Here is a 25,594-nt window from a genome sequence, read left to right as displayed (position 1 = left end):
GAGTGGCCTTCAGTATTGTCCTAGGCCAAAGAAAGAAAAATACCCTTCATCCCATCTACTATGCCAGCAAGGCATCAAACCCTGCTAAAAAATGTATACTATTACTGAATAGGAATTGTTAGCACTGGTTTTTACCTTTGAGAGATTTTATTCGTATCTGATTGGGATGAAGGTAATAGTGCATACTGACCATAAAGCATTGAGGTACTTGATGTCGAAAAAGGATGCAAATCCTAGATTAATTTGGTGGGTTCTTTTGCTGGAAGAGTTCAATTTTGAGGTCAAGGACAGAAAAGGTTCTGAGAATAAAGTTGCATATCACTTGTCTAGACTTGGGGAGGAAGCGATGCAGAAAGTTGAAGATGGGATCAAAATTGATGATAGTTTTTAAGACAAGTGGGTATTGGCTGCCTCGCAAGATCTAATTCCATAGTTTGCTGACTATGCAAAAGAACTAGCAAGTGATCTTGTCCCAGAAGATCTATCCTTCCATCATAGAAAGAGATTCATGTATGAGGTAAGGAAGTTTTTAAAGAATGAACCTTACTTATTCTGAATCTGTGCAGATAGGTTTATTTGTAGATGCATCCCTGATGTGGAGATGATGAGCATCCTTGAGGCTTGTCATTTATCACCGATTGGCGGTCACCATGGAGGAATCCGCACAGCCCACAAGATCTTACAATATGGGTACTACTGGCCTACAATATACAAGGATGCTCATGACTTTGCTTCGGCCTGTGACCAATGTCAGCTTCAAGGTAATATCTCTAGGCACCATGAACTCCCGATGACCCTTATTTTAGAATTGGAATTATTTAATGTATGGGGTGTGGACTTCATGGAACCATTTGTGAAATCCTTTGTTATGAAGTACATTCTTATGGCAGTGGATTATGTATCTAAATAGGTGAAAGTGGTTGCACTCCCTAATAATAAAGGAAGAAGTGTCATCGCCTTCTTGAAAAAGTATATCATTTCATAACATGGCACACCACATGCAATCATTAGTCATGGTGGGTCATATTTCTGTAATTTCATATTAAAGAGTATGCTTGAGAAGTAAGGAGTGAAGCATAAGGTGTCAACGCCTTACCATTTGCAGACTAGTGGAGAGGTTGAGGTGTCCAACAGAGAAATAAAGTCCATTTTGAAAAAAAAAATTGTGAAGGCTAATAGTACTAATTGGTCTATAAAGTTAGATGATGAATTATGGGCTTACAAAACAAATTTTAAGAATCCATTAGGCACTTCTCCATATCAGTTGGTATACAGCAAGGCATGTCACTCACTTGTTGAACTTGAGTGCAAAGCACTATGGACATTGAAGAGGTTGAACTTCGAGAGGCAATATGCAGTAAAAGAAAGAATGGGTAAGATGAATAAGTTGGACGAGTTTTGAATCTTGGTTTATGAGAGTTCTACAATTTAAAAAGAGAAGATGAAGTTGCATCATGATCACAAAATCAAGAAAAGAATATTTGATCAAGGTGACCAGGTATTGCTATATAACTTTAGACTTCACTTGTTTCCAGGAAAGTTGAAGTTCAGGTGTTATGGAACATTTAATGTGGTGAGAGTGTTTCCATATGGTGATTTAGAATTGAAGTGTGATGGTGAAGCCCAATTCAAAGTGATTGGGCTAAGGGTAAAGCACTATATGGGTAACACCGAGGAGCTTAAAGTGGTTCATGAAGTGGACCTTGGTGAAGTCTGAGTAACCAAGGAAATTGAATCGTACCACAATTTTAAATCAAGTGCTATATTGGAGGCAACCCATGGGGCTAGTTGGTGAAATTTAAGTATCCAATATAGCCACATCATGCCGCGATGTTAAATCAGGCGCTGCGTGGGAGACAACCTCTGTTTTGTACTTAATAAATTATATGGTAGTATGTGTGTTAAGTGTACAAGATTGAAGATTACAGGAGTTAACCAAAAATTTGCAAAAACCAGGTCATATGGCACTTTATGTGTTGTAACCAAACATTACGACTCGAGAGCAGGAGCCGTAAGGACCTGGAACCAGATCACTTTTAGGTAACTAGTTTCCGAAGTCATTACGACTCTTGGAATGATTCATAATGCTCTATTATGACTCATTGCCTTGCTCCGGACCCAAGTAAGGTTCTTGTCATTTAACAGAGGGATTTTAAAACCAGTAAGCAATGGTTACGAGTCGTGATGAGGACTCGTAACCAAGCCTACCGGTTCGGACATCGTGGGTCGACCCGACCCCAAATTATAATTTAAAATAAAAAGGGCACCCAAAACGAGCACCTATCTTCTCAATTCATACACTCCCTTCATTGTTAATGGCTTTAAAATTTGAAAAAATGCTCCACATTCAATCTAAAGCACAAAATCAAACAATTTCAATTTTCCCAAAGTGTTAAATTCACCAGGATTAGGGCTCTAATTTGCTAAAGTTAAGAATTACAAAGTTCAAACAAACAAGTGTTTTGTGCTTAAACTATCTTTTAACTAAGTTAGTTTCTAACATTAATGCAATATCATTGGATTTCTTGACTTAACCATGGGTATAAATCAATAACAAAATCCTATATTTGAGAATTGTTCTATAAAACATGGTAATGGGATTGAAAATAGACTTGAGGTGTTGATTTATGTTTAGTCATGAATGTGTGGAGTCTTATGAAGTGTTTAAATGTATACTATTGTGTGTGGGTTAAAGTATTAGAACCACTAAAGTCTATCCCTCATGTTACACTGGTATAAGCCCCATAATGACTCATAATGACACTTAACAAGTTGTTATAACACTTGTAAGCACTGATAACATGAAAGATTAGAGGAGGATAGGTTATGGTAACATTACGAATCACCCAAAAGAGTCGTAGTCAATCCTTACGACTCATAGTATGGAGTTGTGATGACTAGAGAAATTCATGTATAGTATGATAGGTTTCTAGATAGTTTACGAGTATTAGTGATGAGTCGTAAACTAACATTTTGACTTGTTAGGAGGACTCATAACCTGACTAGCTAATCTTGATTTGTACTCTGTCAACCTTATGACTCTTCTAAACGAGTCGTACCCAGTGACTACGACTCAGACCCTTCAGTCATAATAAGTTAAATAAAGGTACAATAACACCAAATTGTCTTATTTTTATTTCCTCTTCATAGAATTTAGTAATTGGTCTTATGAAAATAGGTTTAAATATCTCCAAATGGTGATTCGTCGTCCAAGCAAACCCCAAAAAAGAACACTAAGAAAAAACCTGCCCCAAAATTAATTATTAGTTGAGAAACAAGGACATTGATGAATCAAGCAGTGACCTCGTAGAATACCTACTGAAGGGGAAGGCAGAACCAAGGAAGAAACAACCTCAAGGAAAGAAAATAGTCACAAAGGATGACACCCCTCTAAAAGGGCCAAGAATGAAAAATCCCAGCACTTTCCTACTATACTTACCATCATCTTTTGATAATGACAATGAGGATGATGATAAAGAAGAAGAAAATAATAATAGAGTTGGCGAGGAAGAATCGAGCTCTTATGGGAGAGACTGGAGTGAGAGGGAGGAGTATGTTACCCCCATTGATGTTCAGCCGCGACTACCATCCCAATTTTAATTATCTATTAAACCTACTCCAGTGCTTATTGTTGAACAGTGGGGGTACCCCAGAATGTAGGATACCTATAATGAAGGGATAGAAGAAAATTTGGCCACAGCAAAAATAAGAAGGGGGATATATCTGGAGAGGAGATTAACTGCTATAGGAATGTCTCGAATGCCTGATTTCAAGACCCAGTTCCAATAATATTAATTTTAGTAGATGACCACGGATTTGGGAAAATTCAGTCCCACACTAGTGTGGGAGTTCTATGCAGCCTATAAGGGAGAGTTGAAGAGGCAATACCTACAGGATAGATTATATAAAGGTAGCGATCTTATCACCCCCTTGACTATTCGTGGAGTTCGGGTAAAATTTCTCCATGACTATATTAAGAGTCTTGCATGGACCTAATTTCCAACTATCGGTGAATATGGCTGAAATTTAGTACCGCATGGAGGAAATGCACAAATAACGGATGAAAGCTCCCTTACAGGAATGCAAAGAACAACTAGGTATGGCAGATAAGATGATGCACTTTCAATGGATAGCAAGTCTGATTGCTATAAATAGAGAGAAAGTGAGTTGGGTGATTGGTGGTCCAAGAGTAAATTTTCAGCAGATTGCCAAGAACACGCTGAACTTCGAGGCAAAAATATGGTGGACTATAGCCCGAAATAGACTATTTCACATAACTGGGAAAAATATTCTGAGTCCTTTCTGCATCGCATTAATAGTTGGATTCATGGCAGGGTATGAGTTCAACATTACATAATTTATCACCAAAGAGATACTAGATTAAGCTGTGGGTAGTGATGTCATTTTGTCATTCACATGCTTGTTGACTCAGATTTACTTAGAAGTAGGGGTCTAAGTACTTCTAGACATGGATTAATGTTGCAAATCCCATGACAAGCCAAACAAGGAACAGCAATGTTGACTGAGATACTACTGACCAAAGATAGCCAGAGTACCACTACTACCGAATCTACTATGGTAGATGACACTTCAGTATAGGGTGGGTCATTTGATCCCCAGCATTCTAATGTAATGGGTATATCTAGTACTCTTACCCATCCACAGACTAAGGAACCATGTCCTCTCATATCCATATCAGTTCTAGTAGGATACATGGTTATTACACAGGCTATGTAAAATGAGGTTATGAAAACATTGAGCATCCTGGAGGAAAATGTGTGATTGATAAAATCAGGAGTAAAACCCTGGGTTGATAATAGACTAGATGAGTAAAACACAAGGGTATAGAGGAGGTTGGATACTTTTGAGATAAGTCTCACTCGTTGTCTTGGAGGTTTTCAAGCTCCTGATTTACCAGGAATAAAAGTTGAAATGGCCGAATTGTGAAACTCGGTGAATGAGTTACACAAGAGGCCAATTTTCCTTGTGCTAGTCATGGAAGAGATCTAATCAGATGAAGAGGTCAAAAATATTTTGTATATCAAAATCAAAGAAAAGGTAGAAAGAGAAAGAAGGACCAAAAAAGAAAAAGACAAAGCGCTGAAGATTAAAATGTAAAAGCAGCAAAAGAGCAAGTGTACAAAGTGAGAAGGACCAATAGGTGAGAGTCCAGGAGTTGGTTGGTGGTGTTGATAGTTCGAGACCGGCCATAGATATTGAGAGGAACAGTGACACAGCCCCAATACCTTATATACCACTAAGCGTAACTACCACAACCGATTCTACTATTGTGGAGATAGTATCGATAGTTGATTGGACAACTTTAGAGGAGATTAGGACCTTATTTGAGGTCCTCGAGATGACCTAGTCGCGGTCATTCATTGTCTTAAAGTAGTTTCCACAAAGATTTCAGGAAGAGAGGTAGTTTTGTGTGTAAGTTGCGTTGGCACCTAGGGCACCCAGGTATGTCCTTGATCCCAGTTTTACATTACTAGATGCAATGGGGACAGTGCATAGGTTTTAGTTGGCGGTTTGGGTGTACCACCGTCACTACAATTTATAGTTGTCATGTTTCAAAACCCGTAGGCCATAGTATAAATGATGAACCAGAATGTGTATGGGTGTTTGATTGTGTAATGCTTAAGTGAGCAGAATAAGGGGCATAGGCAGTCAATAATATTGTGCAAAATAATTATGGTCAAAAAAGTTTTCCTAAAAAAGTTATACCCTTTTTGAAAAAATTTTGGTTGTGACAAACTGTGTGATTTTTATGCATGTGAGATTACTGAAAATCCCTTAATGGAATTAGAATTAGGTACAAAATAATTATGGCTTGTAGGTACATAAATTGGATAGGTCGTGACTAGCATGTGACCTAGTACAAAGTGAGTGTGAGGTGTTACTTAGTTTTAGCATGTACGGAGTCCTAAAATTGCTTAGTTGTTTTTGCCTAGAACATAGAATGGTTTGGGTAGGAGATGATCATAGGACATTTCTTTTATCAGACCACTCGAGCCTAAAATGCCAAACCAAATGAGATAGGAATCCCTTGATCCTAATTTTGAGGCTAATTGATCGACTTTTTTGCGTACACTAATTTTATCTTCCCACTTGACTATAATGAACCTTTTTTTTGCACTGGTCCTCCTTGGACATTGTCACCTCAACTCTAGCAAATCACTTAAGTTGAGGGTGGCTATTATAGGGGTGCATAATAAAAGTGAGTATGAAGAAAGAAGTGTAGATAGAAAAATAATTAAAGGTAGGTGTGGTAGAAATAAAAGAAAAAAGAAAAACAAAAATGCATGAAAAAAGAAAGAATACCACACCACGCCTAAAAATAGGCATGAAAAAGAATAAAAGGGAGAAATACGAGCGAATTAAATTTAAAATGGTAGAAAAAGTGAATCCCTAAGAAAGCGTAGTGCCAAGGAGGTTGAGTCACTTAAAAGTCCCTAAATATGACATAACCAACCCTACGCATATATTATAAGCCAAATAAAGTCCTATAGTGATCTTAGCCCAACTGTCTAAAAATTTACATGATAAGCATAAGGGAAAGCCTCTGGCACTCTGTGTACACTAATTGGAACTTCGTTGTGAGTGTGAACATTTCTAGACTATCCCTAAAATAATAGTGTAAATTAAAATGAGTGATAGGGACTTCGTTGACTGTGAGGGTGCATGAGTTGTAATGTCGATTTAAATATCTGTCCAAGTAGTGTATATTGCTTAGGCCTAGTTATTTGTCGCTAATGTAATACCATTATTAGATTGGTATGGGTTAACTGTAGTACTGGGTCATTATACAAAGTAGCATTTGAAACAATAGAATAGGAGGGGAGTATAAATTGTTCTTGTATTGACTGATAAATCGGCTGCTAAATATGTCACAAACTCATCAAAGTTAAGCCATTGTTTTTTTGTGGGGTTGATCTCTTTTTTTCCCAAGGATACGCAAATATTATAAGTTGAGGGTGTTGATGTGTTGTGGAAACATGGCACATTCGATGCTTAAAACAAGGAATTTATGCTTAGACTTAGGTTATTTTGGTGGATATGATGTGTTTGTTGCTTAATTGCAGGGAATTTAGGTATGAAGTACCTTGAAATGAAAAGTGGAAGAAAAAGTTGTGAATATGTTTAAATTTGTTCTATCTATGAGTTGTCAAATCATCATATAACTCGTAACCTAGCTCGTTAACAATATAGTGGCAAAAGTCAAGATAAGAATCTAAGTAAAGACTAACCACGACTCTTATGGTGTGACTACGAGTCGTGAGGAGCAATCAGAAAGTGAGCAGAGGCCAAAGCTAAAGTCCAGAGGTAAACTTACAGAAGACCACGAGTTGTAAGGTTTGATTACGACTCGTAGTGAGAAATCGTAAAGAGACCGATCTTCAAAACCCTAAAGTTCAAGGCTCAAGTGATAACAAGTGAAGACCACGAGTCGTAAGGTCTCACTATGACTCATGGTGATGAGTCGTAAAGACAACAGTATCTTGAAGTCCTGGAGATAAAAGCTTACTGGAATGCTGAAGACAAGCTGAATATGACTCATAAAGAGATGTTACGAGCCGTAAGGATTGCCAACTTAAGTTTTCTTATTACATTTTTATTAGGATTTCCTTATTATATTCAGATACTATAAATACCTTAGGGTTATTCTTTTATTAGGTTTCGCACTTTTACATTACTTTTGATACTTAGCATACTTTGATTATTGAGATTTTTGTTCTTGAGATTTTGGGTTTGTATTCAATTGGAGAATTTGGATATTCTCTCTTTCATTATTGTGAAATTAATTACAAGTGTTCCTTATTGATTATCATAGATTGTTGTATAAACATGAGCGGCTAATTTCCTTGACTAGGGTTGTGGGAACCCTGGCAGATTAGCTACGTAAGGGAAGTGGGAGATTTATTTATTAGATTGTCTTTGTGTGTATTGCAATCTTCTTCGTATTTATTGAACCCAAATTACTACAGAAGTGTAGGGATTGCTTGTATTCGAGAACATCCTCATAAGGGAGTTCATTTTTAGGAAAAGAAGATTACAACAGTGATTCAAGGCTACCAACCCTCATCTAATCAACTCGAGACTCAAAAAGTAAGAGTTGTGCTAAGGTTATAAATAAGGGATAGCAAGGCAACACCCTGAGACTCACAAGGTAAAGGGTGAAATCTATCAATACGTTCACAAGATGATTGATAGTACATATCTCATCAAATTTATATGCAGAGCAGGAGGGTAGGTGGATTGAGTACAAGAATTTTATGTTATTGTGAAGCCAGAGAGAACACAGTCCTAGTGTTCATCTTTTATTATTTACAAACTCAAGCATTCAAGTTTTGTTACATGTTACTTTTGACTTCAAATTCCTCCCATTTACTTTTTCGCATTGCTCGTGGATTTTGTTACACTTGAAGATACTGTTCAACCTCTTTTCTGTGGATTTGACCCCAACCTAGTTTGGGTTACTCTATTTGACATTGACCACAACCTACTTCTTTGAAGGTTAGTTTTTGGGTGACATCAGCAACTAGAGTTAGTTGTTAGACTGATTACAATGCAATTATTATAATAAAGTCACAACAGAGGTGTTATGAAGGTTGAGGATTAACAATTTAATCCTAGAGTCGCAAGAGTTTGTAATTCTGAAGTTGCTTGATGTTAGTGGATTGACTGATAATCCTACAAGGTAGGTCATGTTTTTTCCTCCCTCAAGCAAGTAGTTTTCCATGTAATATCGTGTGTTTTTTAGTTATCTTATTTTATTTCTATTGTATAGTTCTATTGTTTTTTATCTGTATCAAGGGCTTGATCCCTTAACGATGATGGAATTATACATACCTTTAATTGGAATTAAAGTTAATACTTCCAAAATGGTTAATACTTAGGAAGGATCTCACCCTAATGGCAGCTCTACCTAGTCGTTAAAAAGGTCTATCAACAACTAGGCCACCCCGCTTAAATGGGCAGTCTATAGGTGGTGGAAAACTTGTATGTACGACTTTATTATGGCTGAAGATAGTGAACTTTGGGATGTCATACTTGATTGAGATCATGTGCCTATAAAATCAGTCAAAGTTGGAGAGGTCACTATGTCTATTCCCAAAACCAGAAAAAGTATGATAAAGTTGATAGAAAAAAAATAGAGAAAAGCTACCAAGTAAAGAAGTTTCTAATATATGGCGTAAGACCATATGAGTATAACAATATATCTCATAGTGAATCAACCAAGGAGATATAGAAGTGTATGTAGACTGGACACGAAGATAGTATTAAGGGAAAGAGTTCAAAGTCAACATACTTATGACCCAATATGAAACCTTTACCATGAAGAAAGGAGAGTCTATTCTGGAGATGTATAAAAGATTCCCAACTATAACAAATAAACTCTACTATTTATATGAAGTGATAAGGCCAAGCAAGCAGGTTTGGAAAGTTCTTAGTATTTTGTCAAATATTGGGAAAGCAAAGTTGATGCAATCATTGAGGCTCGTGATCTCAAAAATTCTCATCATGGAAGAATTGATAGGAAATTTGAAGAATCATGAGCTAAAGAAACAATAAGATCAAGGAAGAAAAGAACCCAAGAAGGAGAAAATACTAGCACTTAAAGCTGAAAAAGGTGATTAAAGTGATGATGATAAGGATATGGCTTATCTCACTATGAGATTCTAGAAGGCATTTATAAGAAATAGAGGCTTCTCTAGAAGGGTTCCATTAGTAGATCAGTTGGAGCCAATCATTTGAGCCACAAGTGTGGAAACTAAGTCAATTTATCCAGGAATGTTCTCAACACAAATTTGAGTACAAGGAATATGCAAGGAATGGAGATGAGAATGGAAAGAAGAAGGATCGATTCCCTAAAAATTTCAAAAGATTGGCAACTATTAATCAAGTTTTCAAGTAAACTCTGGATGCTTGGGCAGACTCTTCTGGTGAGTCAAATGCCTCGAAACATCCTGAAGATGCCTCAATTATGGTGACTAAAAATAAAGATTATATATTCAACTCACTATTTGATCTTGTGACAAAATCAGTCGATAAAAATGATGACAAGGTAACTTACTTTGATATTAAAAAACTTCAGGATTACTCACTAAAGGAACTAAATATCTATCTAATTTCTTCATAGATACGAAAGGATTACTCTTAAGAAAAATATTGATGAATCTAAAAGTGAGAAAACTATTTTATGTGTTCAAATTGCTGAGATATAAGAAAAAATATGGCGTGTTGTTGACTGAAAATTTAGCTTTGTATGAGAAGTTGAAAGAGACTTCTCACCATGGCACAAAAGTAAAAGGTGAAGGAAGTAACCTCTAATTTAAGCTTGAAAAAAAGTTGAACCAGTCTAACCTAGATCTTACTACTCTTAAGAGAAATATGGAACTTGAGAAGAACCTGATCTGTGTGAAAAGTGAACTCCAAAAGTTCCTTTGATGGACAACATCTTCAAAAGTCCTAGATAGTCTAACTAGTTAGAGGTCAAGTAATGGTCATGGTCTTGACTATCAAAAGATGAATCGCCTATACAATCCCAATAACAAGTATGTGTTTGTTGCTAACAATCTGTTATCTACTCACTATGGTAGAAATGGCCATAAGAAAGTTTTTTGTCCAGTGAAAATATCTGCTGAAATGAAGTATTCTACTTACCTTGAGAATAAGGAACATAAGGGAACATCATGTCCTAAATATAAAAGGACCAAGTTGCCTGTATGGAAAAATAAAAGTTTTACTCGAACATAAGGGAACATCATGTCCTAAATATAAAAGGACCAAGTTGCCTGTATGGAAAAATAAAATTTTTACTCTTCCTTTTGTCTGTTTATTGGGAACTCAAATTAAAATGAGTTCCCAAGTCTAAAAAATGATGTGCGTTGTAGAAAGAAGCGAGATAAAATAGACAAGGATGATTCATAGACATGACTACTCAAAACATATAATTGGAAAGATGAAAGATTTTCTCTCACTCAAAGGTATCCAAGAGGAAGTATTTCATTTGGAAATGGTAAATAGGGATATATTCTTGGGGTAGGCAAGATTAAAAAATTACTATATCGTGTTATAGAGAATGTATATTATGTTAATGGACTAAAATATAGCATGTTTAGTGTGTCACAAATCAGTGACAGGGAAAATGAAGTTAAATTCATTTCAGAATATTGTACTATAACAAGCCTCAACAGTGGTAAAAGGTTATTGACACCTTAAAGAAGCAAGAACATATACATTACTAACTTAGGTTCAATCTCTAGAGCTTATCTTACATGTCTAAGTGCCCAAGAAGATGAAGAAGAATTTTGGTATAAAAGATTAGGACATGTTAGTTCCTTTTTGCTCAACAAGCTGATCTCAAAGGACTTAGTTCATTGTTTGTCTAAAATCAAGTTCTTAGATGGTAAAATTTGGGGTGAATGTTCAAGAGTCAATCAATTCAAATCATCCTTCAAGCCCAAAAGCAAGTCATGTCTTCAAGGCTCCTGGAACTTCTTCATATGGATTTATGCCGACCAGTTCAAATTCCTAGTAGAAGAGGCAAGAGAATTATTTTTGTTGTTATGGATGACTACTCTAGGTTCACCAGTAGGCTGTTTGTCAAATCCAAGGATGAGACTTTTTCAGTCATCATCACTTTTGCTAAGCATGTTCAAGACAAATTTTAAGGTACTATTACAAAGATCAAATTAGATAATAGTACAAAATTTAAAACGTCTAGGTTTGATGAATTTTTCCTACAAAATAGTATTAATCATAACTTTTTAGCTCTCTGTACTCCTCAATATAATAGGGTAGAAGAGAGAAAGAATAGAACCCTAGTAGACGATACAAGAACTATGCTCTTAGATGTTAATGTTTCTCAAAGAATCTGGGCAAAGGCTATGGACACTACTTGCTATGTGCAAAATAGATGCTTGATCAGGTTTCTATTAGAGAAAACACCTTATAAGATACTATTTCAAAAGAAACCAAGTTAAGCTACTTTCATGCCATTGGCTGCAAGTTCTTTATTCTAAGTAATGACAAGGATGCTCTAGGTAAATTTGAACCAAAGAGCTGCAAAGAAATGTTCTTGGGTTATTCATATACTAGTAAGGCATATAGAGTTTTCAAAAAGAGAACTCAATATGTTGAAAAAATTATCAATGTGATATTTAATATAACTGATGATCTAGGAAATAGTGAGTCTCTAAATAATGATGAAATTAAGAAATTACTACATATTCAAAAATACGACCTTGAGCAAGAAGAAAATGGTACTCTAGTGAAATAAGATGTTGGTGATGATGTTGAATCAAATTCATAAGCTCATGAGATCATAGGAGAACCACTCTTTTCTGAGCCCTCCAAAGAAGATGTAAATTCTCCTTTCTAAAAAGTAGCTTAAAGTGATGAATGAAAAAAGGAGAACTAGATCCTACTCAAAAAGGATCATCAGTAAGAAGGTCAAACTAGAAACAAAAAAGTTCTCAATATCTAGACAATGTTATTTCTCTACTTGATTAGGCATGCATACTATATTCATGACTAAGAATTTATGAAATTTAATAGAATTCTCTGTCTTTATTTCATAAATTAAGCCCAAAGGTATCAAGGAAGTACTTAAGAATGCATATTGAATTAATGCCATACAAGATAAACTGCATCAATTTGAGAGAAATAAGGTATGACACCTGTTTCCTAGACTGATAGAACTATCATAGGTACCAGGTGGGGTGTTTAGGAACAAACATAATGAAGATGGGACTACTACCATAAAAAAGTCAAGACTAGTTGTTCAACGATATAATCAAGAAAAAGAATTGACTTTAATGAGACCTTTGCTCATGTGGCAAAAGTGGAAGCTATCAGAATTCTCAATGCCTTTACAGCTATTATAGGGATCAAACTCAACCAAATAAATGACAAAAGTATCTTTCTCAATGGGTACCTGAAAGAGAAAATATATGTTAAGTAGCCTCCAGGATTTTAACATAGGGATTATCCTTCTTATATGTTCAAATTGGACAAAACACTATATGGCCTAAAGCATGCTCCTATGGCCTGGTATGAATGCTTTTAAAATTTTATTAGAAAATAGATTTAATAGAAGAATAATTGATAATACTCATTTTCTAAAGACTAAAGGAAGATGCCTATAGTTCAAATCTATGCGGATGACAGTATCTTTAGATCTACTATGGATTCATTATGTGATGAATTTTCTAAGCTTACGAGTAGTGTGTTTGAAATAAGTATGATGGGAGAGATGAACTTCTTCCTTGGTCAGCAAGTGAAGCAAGTGTCAAATGGAATCATGATAAGTCAACAAAAGTATATATGACAATTTTTGAAAAAGTACAACATGGAGGATTTAAAGCCCATTGACACCCCTATTGGAACCTCATCCAAGTTAGAGAATAAAGAACGTGGTCCCTCTATGAATGAGACAATGTATAGAGAAATCATTGGCTCACCACTATATCTTATTGTAAGCAGACCTGATATTATTTTAAGTGTTGGTATGTGTGCAAGGTTTCAATATTTTCCTAAAGCGCCACATCTCAAGAAAGCTAAGAGAATCATCAGATATCTCAAAGAATTTCTAGACATGGTCCTCTTCTATCCATTAGGTGACAACTGTAAATTGGTGAGATATGCTGATGATAATTGTATAGGGTACCTAGTGACAAGAAAAGCACTTTTGGAATGGCTTTTTTCTTGGATTATCATTAATCTCCTAGGAACTAGAAAATAAAATTCAGTAATTCTTTCCATACTAAAAGAAGAATAAGTAGTTGTTGTATCCTGTTGTGCTCAACTACTATGGATTAAGAGGCAAATTGAATATTGTAGGGTGATGAATGATTGTGTAACACCCATGTGTGATAACACTAGTTCTCTCAACATGACTAAGAATCCTTTTCAACACAAGAGGACCAAGCATATTGATATCAGACATCACTTTCTAAGAGATAATGTAGAGAAAGGAATAATTTGCATTAAGTCCTGCAACACAAAATATCATATTATTAAAATTTTCACCAACCCACTAAGCATGGACTAGTTCCAAAAGAATTGCTTAAATCTTAGTTTAATAAAGCCCAACTAATCCTTCTTATCACTTGGATATTTCTTATTTTGTCTAGAAAATTGGTTACAAGTATCCAGGTAATATAATACTTGATCAGTTCTAAATCAGACTCAAACCCTTATAGGTATACGCTCATGGTAGAAAAGAAGGATAGTAGAAATACACAACAAAAAAAAATGTTCCATAGAGGGAACTGTTCCCTCTATTCCATAGAGGGATCTGTTCCCTCTAAAGGTTAGTCTAACTTTTATTGTTATTGGAATTTTAAAATTAAAACTTACACTTCCACATTAGACATCTCTATTCCAGCCTTTTTGTAGCATTGTCTTGTCAGAGGAATAAGCATCATCTTTATTCTTCACTCAGCATAGTATTTTGCTCTTTCTCTGTCATTGAATCACTGCTCTATGTTTTTTTTTATAGCCTCTAAATTATTTCAAACCTCTTTAAACCCTTTTTGTCTTTCTCAATCATCTCCACAAAATGAACTTATATCTCACCAGTCAACTTTATACTCTTATGAAATTTTTCAAATATATTCCCATTCAATCCCCTCAACCTTTCAATAGATGAACATACTCTAGCCTCCACTGTTCGAATCAAAACAACCCCTTTAACCGAGAAGTTATGTAACTCTCTAATAATCACTCTAGCGTTAGTTACCCCTTTGACACCCTAAATTTTTTAAATCTAAAAGACTCTACCTTGCCCATTTAACTCTCTACATAAATAGATTCCCAAAAATTTTTCAACAAAACCATCAAGACAGCATATCTAGAAACTATAAATGAGATCTCTAGCAAGCCATCCTTTGAAATGATTCATGTAAATGAATGTAAAGGTGTGTTATTACTGTTGTCAAAGAAATTCCTCCTATTTCAGAGGACCAAAATCAAGGAACACGTTTTAAAATTGTCCAAGGTCATGTTCTAAAGTAAATATTCTTGTAGAGGATTGTAATACTCCGAAAAATCCAACTCAATATTAGCTCCATATTTCAAGATCATCCATAGTACATCATGGTTCCTTGGTAGTTTAATTATCAAGGTTGATGTGAATTAAGGTCTCAAATATGTCCTAGCTATTATGCGAATCAAAACATTCCTTACCAATTGAATTCTTGAGAATGATATTGGTATCGTCAACTTCAAATAAGCATATCTCTCATTCTACTAGAATTTTTGATCCCATGACCTACCAATGGATAGATAATTTAATAAGCTTTCTGTCGATACCAAATTCGCCTAAAATGGACACCTGGTAAAGAAGTTATGGCTATTTTAAGTTTCTGCTGTAAGACGAATGCCATTTTAGTGCATGGTGCGTCGCACCAGAGGCCAAAATAGCACTCGTCAATTTCCAGAAAGCCACCGTGATAGCCCCGCTTTATGCCAAGCTTCCAGGTCACAATAATTGGCATTTTACCAATCTACATCGCGCCGGGGCCCTAAATCAGGATAAATTTTGCGTAGTTTTCAGTTTTCATTTTAAACTCCTCAAGGGAAATATTGTAACTTCCCAAAACCCTATATATACTCTTTAAACACGGGATTGAAGCCCCAAAGCATCCCTTTATATTAATTTTATCAAAATTCACTCAAGAACAGTCAAGAACAAGTCTAGGGTTTCCATTGGGGTTTCAAGCTTCAAGCAAATTCAATCGTATATTCCATGAATTCTTAATCTAAGGTATGCGTAGTGTTCATCTATGGATCCAATCCATTCATAGAGCTCAAGAAACATATTTTTAAATGTTATTTTGTAAACTTTTTGTGGTGATATAAGCATGTACATGTTGATGATTGTTGTTTAAGTTTCAAAATGGTATCTAAAGATGTTTTCATGAAATATATGTGGTTGTTAGTTGAAAAACATGAACTTTAGGTGGTTTGATGTAATCCAAGTATGAAATCCACCTATTATTTAAAAAATGCATGCAAGGTGTTTGATAAAATGCCTAGGATGCTAGAAACCCATAATTACATGATTCCATGATATCTAAATGACAAGTCCATATTAGCTATACACTTCCATATGAATTTCCATGCTATTTATGTGTTGTTGTTGTTGTGGCATGAAGCATGTGTGATAATGGAAATATGAATTATATACACAATATGTATCCATGCTCTCCCTACCATGTTGAGATGTGAATAAATACATAAAGTATACTATCCCCTACTTAAAATATGTGAATTGTGGACTCTAATCTTTGATTAAGTCATGTCATGTGAGCCAGTTTCCTTCTATCGAGTCTTGGGGGTATTCGTACCCAAAAAGTATAGTTGTGTGCCTAAAGCCATGTCATGTGCCACGATAAATCTCAGTCTAGCTATACTCTATAGAACTCAGTCAGTCATGTGACTCAGGAAACATCAGAAATTTCATGATCTCAGTTAACTCTCAGATAATAGTACTACTCCGTCAATCAACGGATGTCAGTTATTAAGTCCATGTTCATCCAGTTGAATCATGTTCAGTCTCTTCAGATGGGAGTAGAAGTTAGCACCGAGTGAACCTAAGAATGGGAACTCACCTGCTAGTTCAGGGTGTGATTCTTAGCAGTCATCCTTGTATTCCAGAACTACGTAGCCAGCGTAGGTTGAGATATCTTAACTTGTCAGATTAGGGTTGATGAGGTGACTTAACCTGCCAGTTTAGGGTCCCACTATTCTCACTTTGAGTACCTGCCAAATAAGGGTCACTTACAACTGTTCTTACCAGGGGTGCGGTATTGACACCCCTCCAGTCGGGGCAAAGATTGGACCCCAGCTTAGCCGTAATTGTATACATGGGGCATGTCGGTTAAACAACTACCTCCTATAATTTTGGAATAGTCTCAATAAAAAAACTCAGATAGTTCTTCAGATATCAGTATACCAGGACTATTAGATACAGTCAAATTCAGTTATAGCACAAGACTTAGAGAGTTCTACCAGATTTAGGGCTGCCAGACACAGTCGCTCATGTTATCAGAACTACAGTTCCAGTCATGTATTAGCGTACAAATTTAGCTACCATGTACTCACGATCTCAGTTACTATGTATGTATGTTTGTACTCTTACGTTCATATCAGTTAGTCAGTTAGCATTATTCATGCATGTAAACCCTTTGTATTAGCCTACCTCACTCGTATACTCAGTACTCCAGTTGTACTGATGCATTTGTGCTATGGTGCTTTCTTTTCATGTTACACCATAGGTCCAGAGCCACGAGTTCCAGACCAGCAGTAGCTTTCCAATCGCAGTGTTGCAGTGAGTCCTCATTCATCCAAGGATAATATGATTTGATTTATTTATTTATTACTTTAACTCAGTTTTATGGAGTTAGTTAGAGACATGTTTCTTCAACTCCTTGTTCAGATAGTACTTAGAGGCTTTCAGATTTAGTCAGATTTAGCTATCAGATTTAGTATTCAGTTTTATATTTAGTTTTTCTGCGTATTCATTACCCCTTGGATGTTACTATATCTCTTCAGTTGAACCTTATGGCCTACATGCTTAGGATTTTTGTATATTATATGTATATTATGTAGTGTACAGGTACAGGTATCAGTCATGGGTTAGTTTGTGGTCCCTCAGGGTCATGAGCACCATGTAGCATTTTGATTCAGAAAAATTAGAGCGTTACAAACTTGGTATCAAAGCCTAAGGTTCAATAGAGTCCTAGAAAATCTAAAAGCAGCATCTTGTAGAGTCTTGTACATGGGTGTGTTACATGCCACATTTATGTACAGGAGGCTATAAGATGTTTTAGGAACAGTTCCCTTCTTTCAGTATTCATTTCGTGCTAGTGAGCATAATCTCAAGTTAAACTCCCATTCTAATCCGTTCTTCTCTTGCTTCAGAATATGGCCCCAATGAGAATAAACCAGCCAGCTCCTCAGCCCGAAGATCCTTTAGGCGAACATGTTTCTCATGCGGAGTTTAGAGCTGCATTCACCACACGTGCTCAGTCTGTGGCTACCCAAAATGAAAGGCCACCATCTTTTTTGGCCAATACAGCGGCAAATTCCACAGTAGCTAGGATTCAGGACTTCACCCGAATGAACCCTCCATCTTTCCATGGGTCTAAGTCTGATGAAGACCCTCAGGAGTTTATTGACCAAGTTTAGAAAGTCATTGACATCATAGGTGTTACTTTTGTTTAGAGTACTGAGTTAGCTGCATATCAGTTGCAAGATGTGGCTCATACTTGGTACAAACATTAGAAGTCTGAGAGGGTAGATGGCGTAGGTCCCATTGGGTTGGAGGAATTTGTCACGGCTTTTTTAGGCAGATTCTTTCCCCAAGAGCTGAGGGAAGCCAAAGTTCTTGAGTTCATCAACCTTAGGTAGGGAAATATGATGATTAGGGAGTATTCTCTCAGATTTACTCAGCTAGCCAAGTATGCCCCTCATGTGGTTGTATACAATAGGGCTAAGATGAGCAAGTTTGTGTAAGGGGTGAATGAGTGTAGATCTGCGATGTTGAACAGTGATATGAACTTAGCTAGACTCATGACCCATGCTCAGCAGATAGAGGAGAAGAAGGTTAGGACTAGAGAGGGGCAGAACAAGAGAGCAAAATCAAGCAGTATCAGTTTTGCTCAGCCCAAATTAGAGGGAGGGAACCGTTCGCAGTTTTATCCCAAGTCAGTAGCTCCATCTCCTTCCTTCGCTAGTGCCCCAGTGTCGAAATTCAGAGATGATAGCAGAGACAAAATGCCAGGATCTAAATCTCAGGGTAGTGTTAGCAGTGCCCAAACAAATCCCCTTTGTCAAGCATGTGGTAAGAACCACAAGGGTATTTGCAGAGCTAGTAGTGATGTTTGTTTTGGTTGTGGCAAGCCAGGCCACAAGATTAGAGAGTATCCGTAGTCAGGTCTTCAGGGTCAGTAAATTTGTTCTGCAGCTCAGTCCGGTCGCCCGAACCAGTAGGGTGCCACTTCCAGTGCTACTAGTGGGCAACGCCCAAATAGACTCTATGCTCTTCAGACCCAACATAATTAAGAAAATTCTCTTGATGTCATTAATGGTACATTACAAATGTTCCATGTTCATGTTTATGCTTTGCTAGACCCAGGTGCATCCTTGTCTTTTATTACTCCATACAAAGTAGGCGATTTTGAAATCAGTCCTGAGATTTTAGCAGAGCCCTTTCCAGTCTCTACCCCAGTGGGCAAAACCATCATAGCCCAACGGGTATACAGGAACTGCCCAATTATGATATTTTAGAAATCCATGTTAGCATATTTAGTCGAGTTAGAGATGACGGACTTTGATGTCATTCTCGACATGGATTGGCTTCATTCCTGCTATAACATAGTCGACTGTAGGAATAGGATAGTTCATTTTTAGTTCCTGAATAAGCCCGCCTTAGAGTGGAAGGGTAGTGTTTCAGCATTCAGGGGTCAGCTTGTTTCCAACCTCCAGGCAAGGAAAATGATTTCTAAGGGGTGTGTGTATCATCTCATGCATGTTAAAGATTCCAGTTCTGAATCTCCCAGTCTTGAATCAGTCCCAGTGGTTAGTGAATATTCAGATATCTTTCCCAAATATCTTCCAGGCATTCTTCCCAAAAGAGAAATAGACTTCGACATAGACCTTCTCCCAGATACTCAGTCTATCTCTATCCCATTATACAGAATGGCACCAGCAGAACTTAAGAAACTGAAAGATCAGTTAAAGGATCTCTTAGATAAGGGATTCATCAGTCCCAGTATATTCCTATGGGGTGCGCCAGTCTTATTCGTGCGCAAGAAAGATGATTCTCTCAGGATGTGTATTGATTACCGTCAGCTCAACAAAGTTATGGTCAAAAATAGGTATCCACTTCCCAAAATAGATGATCTATTTGACCAACTTTAGGGTGCTTGTTATTTCTCTAAGATAGACCTCAAATTAGGCTATCATCAGCGCAGAGTCAGAGAATGTCACATCCCGAAGATAGCTTTCCATACTCGGTATGGTCACTTCAAATTTCTAGTCATGTCCTTTGGTCTAACCAATGCCCTTGCAGCTTTCATAGACTTGATGAACCATTTCTTCAAGCAGTACTTGGACATGTTCGTCATTGTCTTTATAGATGATATTCTGGTCTATTTTTTCATTGAGCGTGATCATTCAGACCATCTCAGAATTGTTCTTCAGACCCTCAGAAATCATTAGTTATTCACCAAGTTCAGTAAGTGCGAGTTTTGTCTAAGATAAGTAGCATTCCTTGGCCATATTATTTCTGGTGAGGGCATTAGAGTAGATCCTCAGAAAACTGAAGCAGTAAGAAACTGGCCCAGACCCGTATCTCTAACAGATATCAGGAGTTTCTTGGGTCTGGCTGGATATTAAAGATGGTTTGTCAAGGGATTTTCTTCTATTGCATCTCCTATGTCCAGATTGACTCAGAAAAAGGTCAAGTTTCAATGGTCAGATTCATGCGAGAAGAGTTTCCAGGAATTGAAAACTTGACTCACTACAGCTCCAGTTCTAGATCTTCCAGATGGTTCAGATGGGTTCGTAGTATATTGTGATGCATCCAGAGTGGGTTTAGGTTGTGTCCTCATACAGCACGGTAAGGCCATAGCCTACGCCTCCAGACAATTAAAGCCCCATGAGAAGAATTATCCTACTCATGATCTTGAGTTAGCAGTCGTAGTTTTTGCCTTAAAGATTTCGAGGCATTATCTTTACGGAGTTCATGTAGACGTCTTCACAGATCATAAGAGTCTCCAGTATGTCTTTTCTAAAAAACAAATCAATCTTCATTAAAGAAGGAGGTTAGAGCTCTTGAAGGACTATGACATGAGTGTCCTTTATCATTCGGGCAAGGCCAAAGTTATGGCCGATGCTCTCGGTAGACTCTCCATGGGCAGTATTTCTCATGTTAAGGATAGCAAGAAAAAGATAGCTCAGGAAATCCATCAGCTTGCCAGACTTGGCGTTCTCTTAGTTGACTCTTCAGAGGGTGGTGTATGTGTTTAGAGTAGTTCAGAGTCATCTCTAGTTTCCAAGGTGAAAGAAAAGTAAGACATGGATCCTAGCCTTGTCAAGATGAAAGAGTCAATTCAGAATCAGAAAGTTTAGGTTTTCTCCCAAGGGGGAGATGGTGTTCTTCATTGTCAGGGTCGTTTGTGCGTTCCAGGTGCAGATGACTTGAGGTAATAAATTCTTGTAGAAGCGCATAGTGAGTGATACTCCATCCATCCAGGGGCCACTAAGATGTACCATAATTTATAGGAGATCTATTAGTGGAGTGGGATGAAGAGTGATGTTGCAAAGTTTGTGGCTAAGTGCTCTACATGGCAGTAGGTTAAGATAGAGCATTAGCAACCTAGTGGTTCCATACAGGAGTTCATCATTCCTACTTAGAGGTGGGAAGAAGTGAACATGGACTTCGTGATAGGTTTTCCTAGAACTCGTCATAAGCATGATTCAGTTTGGGTTATTGTAGATAGAATAACCAAGTCAGCCTATTTCCTTCTAGTTCGTACCTCCTATTCAGTCGAGGATTATGCCAAACTCTACATCAGGGAGTTGGTCAGATTACACGGTGTTCCCTCATCTATCATCTCAGACATAGGTACCCAGTTTACCTCTCACTTTTAGAAAGCATTCCAAAAGGGTCTCGGTACCCAAGTTTATCTTAGTACAGCATTTCATCCTTAGACAGATGGTCAAGCATAAAGGACCATTCAGACTCTTGAAGATATGCTAAGGGCGTGTGTAATTGATTTCAAGAGAATTTGGGATGACCACTTGGCCTTGATTGAGTTTGCATACAATAATAGCTATCATTTCAGTATTCAGATAGCTTCATTCCAAGCTATCTATGGTAGGAGGTGTAGATCTCCGATCAGTTGGTTCGAAGTTAGTGAGGCCTCATTCATAGGTCCTGACTTAGTATTCGACTCCTTAGAGAAAGTTTAGTTGATCAGAGAGAGACTCCAGGCTGTTCAGAGCCGACAGAAGTCTTATGCAGATGTTCGTAGGAAGGATCTCTAGTTTGAGGTCAACGACTATGTCTATCTTAAGATCTGTCCTATAAAAGGAGTGAAAAGGTTCGGTAAGAAAGGAAAACTTAGTCACCGACATGTTGGTCCCTTCAGGATTCTCAGTCGCTTCAGCAAGGTAGCTTATAAGCTACAATTGCCTTCAGATCTAGCCTCAGTTCATCTATTCTTCCATGTCTCTTTTCCCAAGAAGTGCATAGGTGACCCAGCAGTTGTAGTCACTGTTCAGATCATTGACATTCAGAACAGCCTCTCTTATAAAGAGATTCCAGTCAAAATCTTAGACTATCAAACTCATCGATTGAGGAATAAAGAAGTCCCTCTAGTTAAGGTTCTTTGGCGAAATCAGTCTCATGAGGGAGCTACTTGGGAAACAGAAATAGATATACGTACTAAGTATCCTCACCTCTTCCATGCAAATTCAAATTAAGCTCGAGGTAACAGTTCTCCTTAAGCTTATTCAGTTTTATGTTCATGTCCCCAGTTTAAACTTGGTATCTATAACCATTGCATACTCAGTCATGCATTCATGTATCAGTTCAAATATAAGGTCATGCATTAGATATGTATTCTCATCTTGAGAAGCTCAGTTTATCAGATTGCTCAGTTACGCATCCATGTACCAGTAATCCATACATCAGATATGCATAAGTTTAGTATGTTTAGCATGTCAGTCATGAGATCATGTTTCAATCCTTCATGTTCATTTCATATTTAGCTTGTCTTATTCTTCCCTCTCAGTTAAGTCTCATTCGAGGACGAATATTCCCAAGGAAAAGATATTGTAATACCCTAAAAAATCCAACTCAATATTAGCTCCATGTTTCAACCTCATTCATAGTACGTCACGTTCCTTGGTAGTTTCATGATCAAGGTTGATGTGAATTAAGGTCTCAAATATGTCCTAGCTATTGTGCGAATCAAAACATTCCTTACCGAATGAATTCTTGAGAAGGATATTGGTATCGTCAACTTCAATCAAGCATATATCTCATTATACTATGAATTTTTTATCCCATAACCTACTAACGGATAGATAAATTAATAAGTTTTCCGTCAATAACAAATTCGCCTAAAACGGACACTCGGTGAAGAAGTTATGGCTATTTTAAGTTTATGCTATAAGACGAATGTCATTTCAGTGCATGGCGGCACTCGTCAATTTCTAGAAAGTCTCCGCAATAGCCCCTCTTCATGCCAAGCTACTAGGTTGTAATAATTGGCATTTTACCAGGCTCCACATCACGCCAGGGCCCTAAATCGGGATAAATTTTGCGTAGTTTTCAGTTTTCATTTTAAACTCCTCAAGGGAAATATTGTAAATTCCCAAAACCCTATATACACTCTTTAAACACGGGATTGAAACCCCAAAGCATCCCTTTATATTAATTTTATCAAAATTCACTCAAGAACAGTCAAGAACAAGTCTAGGGTTTCCATTGGGGTTTCAAGCTTCAAGAAAATTCAACCGTAGATTCCACGAATTCTTAATCTAAGGTATGCGTAGTGTTCATCTATGGATCCAATCCATTCATAGAACTCAAGAACCATGTTTTTAAATGTTATTTTGTAAACTTTTTGTGGTGATATAAGCATGTACATGTTGATGATTGTTGTTTAAGTTTCAAAATGGTATCTAAAGATGTTTTCATGAAATATATGTGGTTGTTAGTTGAAAAACATGAACTTTAGGTGGTTTGATGTAATCCAAGTATGAAATCCACCTATTATTTAAAGAATGCATGCAAGGTGTTTGATAAAATGTCTAGGATGCTAGAAACCCATAATTACATGATTCCATGATATCTAAATAACAAGTCCATATTATCTATACACTTCCATATGAATTTCCATGCTATTTATGTGTTGTTGTTGTTGTGGCATGAAGCATGTGTGATATTGGAAATATGAATTATATATACAATATGTATCCATGCTCTCCCTACCATGTTAAGATGTGAATAAATACATAAAGTATACTATCCCCTACTTAAAATATGTGAATTGTGGACTCTAATCTTGTGATTAAGTCATGTCATGTGTGCCAGTTTCCTTCTATCGAGTCCTGGGGGTATTCGTACCCAAAAAGTATAGTTGTGTTCCTAGAGCCATGTCATGTGCCACGATAAATCTCAGTCAAGCTATACTCTAGAGAACTCAATCAATCATATGACTTAGGAAACATCAGAAATCTCATTATCTCAGTAAACTCTCAAATAATAGTACTACTCCATCAGTCAATGAATGTCAGTTATTAAGTCCATGTACAGCTGGTTGAATCATGTTCAGTCCATTTAGATGGGAGTAGAAGTTTGCACCGAGTGAACCCAAGGATAGGAACTCACCTGCCAGTTTAGGGTGTGATTCTTAGCAGTCATCCTTGTGTTCCAAAACTACATAGCCAGCGTAGGTTGAGACATCTTAACCTATTAGATTAGGGTTGATGAGATGGCTTAACCTGTCAGTTTAGGGTCCCATCGTTCTCACTTTGAGTACCTGCCAGATAAGGGTGAGTAGTACCTGCCAGATAAGGGTCACTCACAACTGTTCTTACTAATGGTGTGTATTGACACCCCTCCAGTCGGGGCAGAGATTGGACCCCAGCTTAGACATAATGGTATACATAGGGCATGTTGGTTAAACAACTACCTCCCACAGTTTCAGTATCAGTCTCAGTAAAAGAACTCAGACAGTTTTTCAGATATCAGTATACTAGGACTGTTAGATACTGTCAAATTCAGTTATAGCACGAGACTTAGAGAGTGTCGCTCATGTTATCAGAATTATAGTTCCAGTCATGTATTAGCGTACAAATTCAGCTACCACGTACTCACGATCTCAGTTACTATGTATGTATGTTTGTACTCTTACGTTTATATCAGTCAGTCAGTTAGCATTATTCATACATGTAAACCCTTTGCATTAGCCTACCTCACTCGTATACTCAGTACTCCAGTTGTACAGACGCATTTGCACTATGGTGCTTTCTTTTCATGTTACACCATAGGTCCAGAGCCACGAATTCCAGACTAGCAGTAGCTTTTCAGTCGCAGTGTTGCAGTGAGTCCTCATCCATCCAAGGATAATATGATTTGATTTATTCATTTATTACTTCAGTTCAGTTTTACGGAGTTAGTTGGATACATGTTTCTTCAACTCCCTATTCAGACAGTACTTAGAGGCTTTTAGATTTAGTCAGATTTAGCTAACAGATTTAGTATTCAATTTTATATTCAGTTGTTTTGGGTATTCATTACCCCATCGATGTTACTATATCTCTTGAGTTGAACTTTATGGCCTACATGTTCAGGTTTTTTGCGTATTATATATATATTATGCAGTGTATAGGTACAGATATCAGTCATGAGTTAGCTTATGGTCCCTCGAGGTCATGAATACCGTAGCATTCTGATTTAGAAAAATCAGGGCATTACAAAGATGTTGTGTTATTTGAGAAATCTATTGAAAAATTTTGTAAAAAATATTAACAAGTAGAAGGGAACTCCATCGAACATATTAGT

The sequence above is a fragment of the Capsicum annuum genome, chromosome 12 (assembly GCF_002878395.1).
Source record: "Capsicum annuum cultivar UCD-10X-F1 chromosome 12, UCD10Xv1.1, whole genome shotgun sequence".
NCBI classification, from domain to species: domain Eukaryota; kingdom Viridiplantae; phylum Streptophyta; class Magnoliopsida; order Solanales; family Solanaceae; genus Capsicum; species Capsicum annuum.
This window is presented reverse-complemented; position numbering follows the sequence as displayed.